Below are 10,617 nucleotides of genomic sequence, written 5' to 3'. Positions count from 1 at the left end.
CTTCGTTTTTGAAATTCATCGCACCAAGGTACACTCTCTTATTCTTAAATTCTGAAACTTACAAAGTACATGTTAACATTAATGAATGAAGTAGATTCATTATTTTTTTATGCTGCGTATGTTTTGTATGCAATATAAACATGTATTTATCCAACACCCACTTCGAGGGAGAAGTCCAAAGGATCATGGAATTGTACAATACTAAGCATCACAAGTCTTCACCATATCGACCACAAACTAATGGGGCCGTGGAAGCAACTAACAAGAATATTAAGAACATCATAGCTAAGATGGTAGTGACATACAAGGATTGGGCCAAGAAACTTCCATTTTCTTTATGGGGTTATAGGATTTCTATCCGTGCATCAACTGGGGCAACTCCTTACACTTTGGTTTATGGGAGTGAAGCGGTGCTTCCCATTGAAGTAGAGATACAATCTTTGAGAGTATTGGTGGAGACCAAAGTCTAAGAAGAGGATTGGATGAGGGAAAGGTATGAACAATTAGCCTTAATTGATGAAAAGAGGATGAGAGCTCAATACCATGCACAAAGTTATCAAAAGAGAATTGCTAGGGCATTCAACAAGAGGGTACGGCCAAGAAACCTCAAGGAAGGAAATCTAGTCCTAAAGGTACTTAGGGATGAAATTTTCAATCCAAGGGGGAAAATGGAGCCAAGATGGTCTAGAATTTTTGTCATCAAGAAGATCATGTCAGGGGGTGCCACAAGAATTACAAACTTGGATGGAGAAAAGATGCTTCTCCCAATAGACATTGACAAGCTCTGGAAATATAACTTTAGAAAAAAAAAAAAAAAAAAAAAGCCCTCTTGGTTGAAAACTCGAAAGGGCGGCCTAGGCAAACATTAGGACAAAGAAACCCCGGCAGTTTCAAAACCTGAAAGGGTGGTTTAGGCAAATGTTAGGGGAAAAGACCATGGGCATGGCGAAAATTCCTACAAAGATGTCATAGGTAAAAATTACATGGCATAGAAAAAAGAAAAAGAAAAGAAAAGAAAGGAAAATATAGACAATAAGCAAAGATAATAGAATGGTTGATTCTCTCATTAAAAGATACTAAATTGTCTCATAGGGGATTTAGAACATTCTAATCCTTTATTAACTTATATGAAAAGACATGGAATCATAAAGTGCAGAAAAGTAAAATTTGGGGCATATCAAGATAGTCACTCGGTCCTTTTTCTTTTGTTGGGTTTCTTGTGATCATTTTATTCCCTATGAACTGCCCTCATATCAGTGGATAACCAATTCTTGCATCCTGATGTTGGATGGAAAAATTAAGGGAAATAGATGTCCCTATTTATCGCCCTTCAAGGCCAAGTCTCTTGTAGTCTACCTAAACCTCTCTTAGTGAATGCTAAAGTATGATAAGAACCATTGCCACAAGGCACCCCTTGATGGTCGTCAAATTCTCGCGCAATGCAACATGTAGGATAATAAGAGCAACAACAAAGCCCAACCAAAGATACACAGTTTTACTTGAGACCACAACTAGTCATGCCTTGATACGCCACCATTCTACCACCCATTAGATGTCCACAAAAGTGAGATGCTTCAAAAGTTCAGTAAGCTTGGTAAGATCCATCTCTTTGTCCTTGAACTTGCAATCATGATAATGTTTCAGTTGGTATCGATTAGATGGATCGAGGGGAGGTTGAATCAATTTGAGCTTCTTATACAACCATATCTAAGGAAGAGAAAAAGAGAACATGAGAGTTAAGCTGAAAAATGAGAGATAAAAAGAAAAAAGAGAGATAAATATATAAATATGATATAAGGAACTCGATGGGTTGAAAACCAAAAGGCAATCCATGCAAAATTAGAGGAATCCTACTAGGTTGAGGAAACTTAGGCAAAAATTAAGGATCATACCTGAAGAAGAAAAGGACTCCTTGCAAAGAATGTTGCTTCCTCCCTATGAACGACATCCAAACCATTGAGGGTTTCAACCAATATAATGGCTATTGGGCTCCCACTCCCTAGATTCTTAACCACATGAAGAATTCCAAGATCTACACGAGATGTTTCATGCACCAAGAAGGACCTTGCAGTCGACCTAAGACTAAGCAAGCGTTTTCTCTCAAACAAACAGAGAGCTCTCTCCCCACTAGGGTCATTGCCGGCGTCTTTCTATTAACAGGTTGTCAACATCCCTCAAGCTATCTCTTTCTCTACACTTCTTGTTCCCTCAGTAGGTGTAGCCGTCTTTTCTCATAAATCCCTCCTTTAATTTCTACACGTTTATCATCATTTCAACTTGTTGTTCCACACCTTTGCATCCTTGAGGTGTGTCACCTAGTACTCTTAGCGTGTGTTTGGATTGGGCGTCCAGCGTCCAGCGCCTGCGTCCAGCGTCCAGCTTCAGTTTTTTTTTTTTTTTTTTTTTTCCTTCCCAGCCGTAGTTATTGACTTTTCTTCCGTGAACAGTGCATTTGTGCACTGTTCACGGACCCACAAATTTTACTTTTCAGCCACTTTTTCATTAAAAATGGGTCCCACGGTACTATTCACACATTTTAAAATTATTTTGGTACAGTGTTTTCAGTTTTCAGTTTTCAGTTTTCAACAATAAGCTCTATCCAAACGGACCTTTAGTCAACCTCCAGCTTATCCTGCCCACTTGCTTTATCAAATAGTAGAAAAATCTAAAAAACACAAACACACTTTTCAACTCTCAACCTTCTATCTTCTTCCTACACTACTCCTTTTGCTTCTTTGTCTTTTTGACTTCTTTCCCCAAAATTCCTTACATACTAGTTTCTTCAACTTCGGTCATCCCCAATATAGCTTTCTTCCAATAACACTCACTACCCCACCGGTGCATGCAAGCCTAGTCATCCTCATACCAACATCCATGGAAAACCATATATAAGCCAGAGAATATGGCTGGACAGATAGTAGTGATTCAAATTTCAGTGATGACCTCTTGGAGGAGGAGCTAGAGTCTAATCTTATTTCGAGTGATGAGGATGAAATTCCCTTTGCGAGACATGAACCTGCCATAGATCCGAATCCTTAGGAAGTGGAAATTCAAAGAGATTTCTGGAATCTTTGTGCGATTGGCTACATCTTGGACTACAAAAAATTCTCCATTAGGCACCTCCAACAAGTTTTTGAGTCTGCATGAAGAATCAGGGGATCCGTCTCGATTGTAGGTAGGGAGTTCTATTTCTATATCTTTCGCTTTGAGTTTGTGGAAGATCTGATGCACATCTGCAATGAAGGCCCACGAGCTGTGGATGCAGCTCTCCTTGTGCTAGAACGATGGAGGCCAAACTTAGTCCTTAGCCATCTGCAACTTAACTATATCTCAGTATGGGTTCAACTCCATGGGCTACCTTTAGAATACCAATACCTGGAACTTGCAGAAAGATTGGGTCAAATGATGGGGTTATTGGAAAGGGTTGACTGGGAAGACAAGATTCCCAGAAATATTCGTTTTATAAGAATCAAAGTCCAAATTGACTCGTGGATACCAGTGATCGCAGGATTTATGCTTAGACTTGATGATGGTTCAAGAGTGTGGATACGCTGCTGATATGAACGGGTCCATAAGCTGTGCACAAAGTGCATTAATTGGTCACACCCGTAGCCAATGCACTCACTGCATGGACAACATCGAGATAATGCTCTATAGATAGAGACAAAGGATCCAAGAACTTCACCAAGTCCAATATCATTTCGATGCTCTTCAACCACAGTTTACAAATGATTTAAGAGCATTCCATAATCGAAGAAGGTGGACAACTCAAAGCAGATTTGATCAGCTGGCCAATTCTAACAGATTATTAATAGCCCAACCACCCACTTACAACTTCCCTGACCCCAGCACCCCAAGCCCACCACAATCCCCGCATCACACATGCAAGCCGTCCAAACCTTAACACCCAACTCAACAATGTTCAACCTAATCCCAACCCCATTCCTGATCATCACTCAAACAACAACCATCAAAATCAGAACAGTGACACCAATCTCCATTTAGTCATTAATCTCCTAAACCTCAATAACCCCACTCAACCCAACTCCCTTCCCTCACAACACCCTCCCTTAGCCATGCATCATATACACCAAACTGCCCCTCCAACACCAATGAACTCTATAGCCTCTGCCAGCTCTAGTGCCACTAACTTTGATACAGAAAGGGTGCACAACACGTTGCATGTAGAAAATTTGCAACCACAGTATAACCATTCAGGCAACAGGACAAATAATGTCAATTTTACCATGAGACCACCACGGACACCCCCTTCGGACTCAGCTACAATGGAATTGGATTGATGGAAATGGACCTTTTATCACTAATGGGATGAACCAACATCCCTAATTTGAAGCCTCAAAATTAGAAAGCGACACCACTGCCATTATGTTCAATCTGGATAGTTCGAACGAGGAAAGACCAGAAACCATGCAAGACCAAGGTTGGGCAAAAGGGTGCATACCGGAATCTCCAGACTCGTTCATAGACGCGTTAGTCCAGAGAGTTGATAGAGGGAGATTTCGTTTTGAATTAGGAGGCTCAAGCAATGGGCCAAGGCTGGTATCTCCCCCAGAGGCAGAAATCCAAAACACTGCAAATGGACAGTCTTTAAAGGAATTAGGATTTGGGCTCTCTCAATGGGCCACTTCAGTCAGACTACCATGCAAGCCCACCAGGTGATATCCAGCCCAATAATGTCAATTTTAATATTAGGAATTTAAGCCCTTTTGAGTTACTAACGCTAGGACCAAGTCCTCCACAAGCCATAACCTCCCTACCCCCCACTATCCAAAATGCTGATCTTTGGTGTAGTGAAAACTGGGACACAATAGTGAGGAGTGATAGCTCCAGTTCTGGACTAAGCTCGAGGAAAAGAATTAGAAAAGAAAAAGAAAGGTTTAGAAGAAATATTAAACAAAGGTTGTGCTGAGCTATGTTTGTTAGGGAAGATTTACAAGTGAGGACAACTTCGGATCAGCAAAATTTGCCAAATGTCTTTAACACTACCCAGGATGTTGATTAAGATGAAAGGTATCGGGAAGCTGGCCTACAACAGCTTCCCCAGCAGCCATGAGGATTTTGAACTGGAACTACAGAGGGCTGAGCAACCCCGCTGCAGTTCTTCAGTGTCAAAAAAGGGCCTAGAGCAAAAACCAAACATCATATTTTTAATGGAGACTCTACTAGCAATGGGTAAGGGTAAAGATATTTTGAAGACATGTGGATTTTGGAATGGATGGGAATATCTTCGGGAAGGTCTCAGTGGAGGGTTACTGCTGGGATGGACATCAAACCAAACCGTCAACATACAGTACAACTCAAAGCACCTAATTCATGCTGATCTACTCGATAACAAAGGTATTCCTTTATCCATTACTTTTGTTTATGGTCATCCTGAGCATGCAAAATGAGACGAAGTCTAAGTAGAGTTAAAACATCTTAAAGGCAATGCCTCACCAAGTTGGTTATGCATTGGTGATTTCAACCAAATTCTTTCACAAGAAAACAAATTCTCTTTTCATAATAGGAAAATTGTTGGTGCTAAATTGCTCCAGCGGACCCTGTTTGAGTTAGAATTGTGTGAATTAAAGGCCAAGGACCATAAATATACATGGATGAATAGAAGGGAAGATGAGAACTTTATTATGGAGAAATTAGATAGGGCCTTTGCTACTATGGAGTGGATCAATACACACCCACATAATGTGCTACAAAATCAACCCATTCTAAGGTCTGATCATGGGGCAATCATTTTGGACTTTGATTTCCAGCAACCATTTTGTAGGAGACCTTTTAGATTTGAAAAAATGTGGCTTACCCATACTAGTTGTAAAGACATTGTTCAAAATGCTTGGAAAGTAGACACTCAGGGATCTCATGCATTTAGATTAAGACACAAGATAAGTAATGTGAAAAAGTAGTTCATTGATTGGAACAAAAAGGTGTTTGGAAAGGTAGAAAGGGAAATTAAAAATAAACAACAAAGGCTCCAAGAGATCCAGGATTCCATCCAAGCTATGGCTGGCATAAAATTTGAAGTAGACCTTAGAGAAGAAGTAGAAACCCTCATGCTTAGAGAAGAAATCGTGTGGGCACAAAAAGCTAGAAGTGACTAGATTATCAAAGGGGATAAGAACACTAGGTACTTCCAAACTGTGGTGAAACATAGGAGAGCAAGAAGTAGAATTTTACATATCACAACTAAGGAAGGAAATACAACTGAGGACTTGGAGGAAATGGAAAGCACTCTTTTGCAACATTTCAGAAGTCAATATATTGAAACTGACTCAAAACCTATTCCAACTTTGATGGAGAAGCTGGTAGGTCTACCTATTCCTAAGGTTGATCAACACCAGCTTGCTTTGTTGTACTGTCTAATTACAGATGCTAAAATAAAATCACAGTATTTCAACTTGATCCAAGCAAGGCACTAGGACCAAATGGAATCCTAGCATTATTTTATCAAGAATATTGGAGCATAGTCAAACAGGACATCCTCAACTTAGTCCATGATTTCTTTCACCCAGGTTCACTTCTTAAAGCCTTGAATAAAACCTTCCTCACCCTTATACCTAAAATTCAATATCTTGAGGATGTGTCACACTTTAGACCAATTAGCCTTTGTAATGTTACCTATAAGATCATATCCAAAACCCTAGTGTCTAGATTGAAGCCTATCATGGATGACCTCATAACACCCTACCAAAATGCCTTTATTCAAGGGAGAAACATCACTGATAATATCTTCATAGCCCATGAGATTTTCAACACCCTTAGGAAGAAAAAAGGAAGGAAGAAAGGCTATGAAGCTTTGAAGATTGACATGTGTAAGGCCTATGATAGAGTGAGCTGGAAATTTTTAAAGGCTGTTCTTATCTCTATGAACTTTAGTAGTACCTGGGTGAATTGGGTAATGGAATGTGTCACCACAGTTCAGTATACTCTACTCATCAATGGTAGCCCTACTCAAGCCTTTACCCCAACTAGAGATCTGAGACAAGAGGACCCTATCACCCCATACCTTTTCTTACTTTGTGCCAATATTCTTTCCTTAGCTCTCATTCAAGCTGAGAATCAAAAGAAAATTAAGGGCATCAAAGTTGGAAGATGTGGCATTACATTTTCACATCTATTCTTTGCTGATGACTCCTTATTTTTCTTCCAGAACGATAAAAGCTCCGTCTCAAACTTGAAAAATATAATCCCATGATATTGTTCCATTTCAGGCCAAAGCATAAAATTTAATAAATCTAATCTATTCTGCTCACCCAACATACCTTCTAATATTCAGGAAGATCTTGCAAATTCCCTTCAGGTAAATCTTGTCTTGAACCCTAGCAAATATCTAGGAATAAATTTCAAACTTAGAGGAAGGAGGATAGTAGATTTTCAAGACTTAATTGACAGATTCCAGTCTAAGCTCCAAGGTTGGAAAGCTAGATTGCTGTCTCAAGCTGGTAGAACACAGATTTCTTTAGTACTCCAATCCATGCCACCCTATACCTTCTCTTGTTTTAGAGTGCCTGAATCTGTCTGCAACAAACTTAATGGAATCATTAGAGCCTTTTAGTGGGGACACCAACCAGGGGTCCAAAAGCTGCATTTGGTCAATTGGGATACAATTTGTCAACCAAGAAGTAGGGGAGGTCTAGGACTCAAAAAATATAGTCTGGTTAATCAAGCAATGATCACTAAACAATTTTGTAGAATCCAAAACCACCCAAACTCTTTAGTGGCTAGAGCCTTCAAAGCTATATACTTCCCAATCATTCATGGATATGGAAGAATATTACTCAGCCACAATGCAAGGATTTGCTCCAAGGGCATTGGTTGATAGGAAGTGGGAATCATATTCCCCTCTCCCACCCTGACTGGTTTTATTCTTCTAACCAAAGACTTAGGGATAATAATTTGCTTGAAGGTACAGTGGCTAATCTCATAGATGGGAACACAAAATCATGGAAGGGTGAACTCCTCAATAAACTTTATCCATATTCTACCTACAAGGAGATCATGAAACTCTCAATTCCTAAAACCGAAGGAAATGAAGATAAGCTTATATGGAAGCACTCACACTCTGTTTAATACAAAGTGAGGAATGCCTACTATCTTATTCAGCAACAACAGTGCCCTACTAATAGGATAGACCAAAGAACAAATGGCATCCCACAAAATGTTTGGAAGTTGCTTTGGAAAGTTAAATTGCCCCTGAAGATCCTAACTTTCATATCGAAAATTCTGCTGGATTGTTTACCTGTTTTTGCAACTCTGAAAAGAAGAGGAATACCTGTCACTAACAAATTCCTATTGTGTGAGGAGGAAGAAGAGGAAACTATTGATCATATTTTTTTAAGATGTCATTTTGCGAGAGTTGTATGGCATGGTTCTATCTAGGAGATTAGAACTACTAACCTAATGCAGAATACAGCTAGGCAATGGCTATTTAATTGCATCCTTAATAACAGATCCAGGGAAAAAAATCATATCTATTTCCTTCAAGCCTGTTTCACCATCGTTTGGCAAATACGGAATCACAGGAATCAAGTCCTTCACCAAGGAAAATCACCTAATCCTATTAAGGTTATTCTCACTTCTCAATCTTTGATTTTCAGGTACCAAGAAGCCTATCAACAAAATGAAGCACCTCAGCAGAAGCCTAGTAGGAACAATCATCAATATCTCACAAACCAGAATTGGCATATCATCATCAAACTAGCAGCTCATAGGAGTAGGAAAACCAGGAGAAGCGGTTTTGCCTATGAAGCTTTAATCCCGGATAATTGTGTTTTGTTTACAGGTGGTGCTAGCAGTGGAAGGAAACCTCATTTTCTGGCAATCCAGGATGCTTTGATAGAGGCTATGCTAAAGGCAAAGGAGCTTGGTTTCAATAGGATTTTGACATTAAGTAATAGCAAAAGACATGTGCAAAGATGCAATCTCTTAGGAACCCCATCTTGGTAGGAGCAGTCCCTTACCTCTGATCTTCTTCGGTTGCAGCAACAAGGGATGACCATTCACTCCTTTTTTGTTCCTAGGATAATAATTTCACATGTAATAGAGCTAGCTGCTATAACTACTAGCTTCCCTGTTCATTTCTGTAGACTTCTCCCATATCCATCTTAGGCCAGCTGGCCTTTTTGTACTAACTCTTTTTATTAATTTCTGTTTTATTTGGTATAAAAAAAAAAAAAAAAAGAACCTTGCAAGAATGCAAATGAAAAAAACATTGAGATGATGAGAATGCTTCGCCCGAACCAATAGGGCATCTTTCTTAAAGAAGTACTTGAAAACCATGGAGACATTCAACTTGTTAGACTTACACCATCTCTTGGCCATAACTAGATGAACTCCTAAAAGTTGTTGAGCCTATTCTTCCTCCTCCTCTCTCTCTCTCTCTTTTCGTGCTATGATGGAGACATTTATAACGACTCAAGCAGCACATAGACAACTTTGGGATGAGCTTATTACTAAGGTTGTTGCTTTGAGAGCGGATTTTTCTAAGTATAGGAGTACTTTTCTACCTCCTCCACCCTTTGATTTTGATGATTGCCTTTGGCAATACATAACAAAAAAGGGGGAGTAGATAGTGAGAGCTCTTGTACTTAAGGGGGAGAATAGATTTTTTGTAGCTTTTGTAGCTAAGGGGAGAATAGATGATATTTTTTATGTATAATTGTTTTTATCTTTTGTACTTTTGTTCTTATTTCACAAACATGATATCTTTTGTTGATACATTGATTATATTAATGGTATTGATGATGTTTTTCATTTAATATCTGATTCTGTTTTATGTTTGTGAATTCAAGTTCAGTTTTTAGTTGTTGATTTACATAGTATTTTCCACACATGCATTTTATGGTTTGTTTTCAGTGTTTCAAGAATTAATAGGTTCATTCTTTCATCAACGATTACCTATTCTAGCAACTTATAGATATTAGATTGTGATAGAATTGTATTAGGGCAATATCTTGTAATTGGATTAGTTCTTGAATTGAGCAATTCATGTTTATGTGTGTTTTGTCACGGATTGTCAAAGGGAGGATTGTTAGGTTCTAAATATTTATGATTAAATGTTTAGTTTCCAAATATATGTATGTTGGCAAACCAAGAACAAAAACATGTCTAAATTAGGTGTTAGACATTGCTTAAGTTTATTCAAGTCAAGTTTCAATTGTCAAGCTGCAGAAAAAAGAAGCAAGCTACTATGAGGCTCGATCAATCGAAAGATAGGTTCGACCAATCGAAAATTGTATTCTGTGGAATTTTAAATCAAGCACAAGCTCACAAAAACAATTAGGGTTTCAATCCAACACTACTAGGTATAAAAGGTAAACCCTAATCAAGTTTTAGAAGCTTTTGGAAGTCTTTTGAGTTAATTCTATGAGATTTGTGAGGTTTCTATAACCTTCTAACTCTACAAGCATCTACAAGAATGAGATCTACAATCAAGAACTAGTGGAAACAAGTTGTTGCATAAAGATCTACTACAAATGGTGATCTGTGTTAGAACATATGTGATTCATGTTAGGAACATATGTCAACATTTTACATAATTGGCTAATCCTTTAACAAAACGCACTTTACTTATATTTGGGTAGATCTAGGATAAGTTTAATG

At 38.7% G+C, this 10,617-nt stretch overlaps 1 long non-coding RNA gene across 1 annotated transcript; it reads left to right on the top strand.

Annotated features, from left to right (window-relative positions):
* The first annotated feature begins 4,639 nt into the window (after window positions 1–4,639).
* Window positions 4,640–9,238, top strand: LOC142615395 (uncharacterized). Its single transcript, XR_012840736.1, has 2 exons — window positions 4,640–5,358; window positions 8,613–9,238. It is a non-coding gene; the product is annotated as an uncharacterized LOC142615395 (long non-coding RNA).
* The last annotated feature ends 1,379 nt before the right edge of the window (window positions 9,239–10,617 follow it).

The sequence above is a fragment of the Castanea sativa genome, chromosome 11, assembly GCF_040712315.1.
Source record: "Castanea sativa cultivar Marrone di Chiusa Pesio chromosome 11, ASM4071231v1".
Lineage (NCBI taxonomy): Eukaryota > Viridiplantae > Streptophyta > Magnoliopsida > Fagales > Fagaceae > Castanea > Castanea sativa.
The sequence above is the reverse complement of the archived record's forward strand: the minus strand, read 5'-3'. Positions and strand labels throughout refer to the sequence as shown.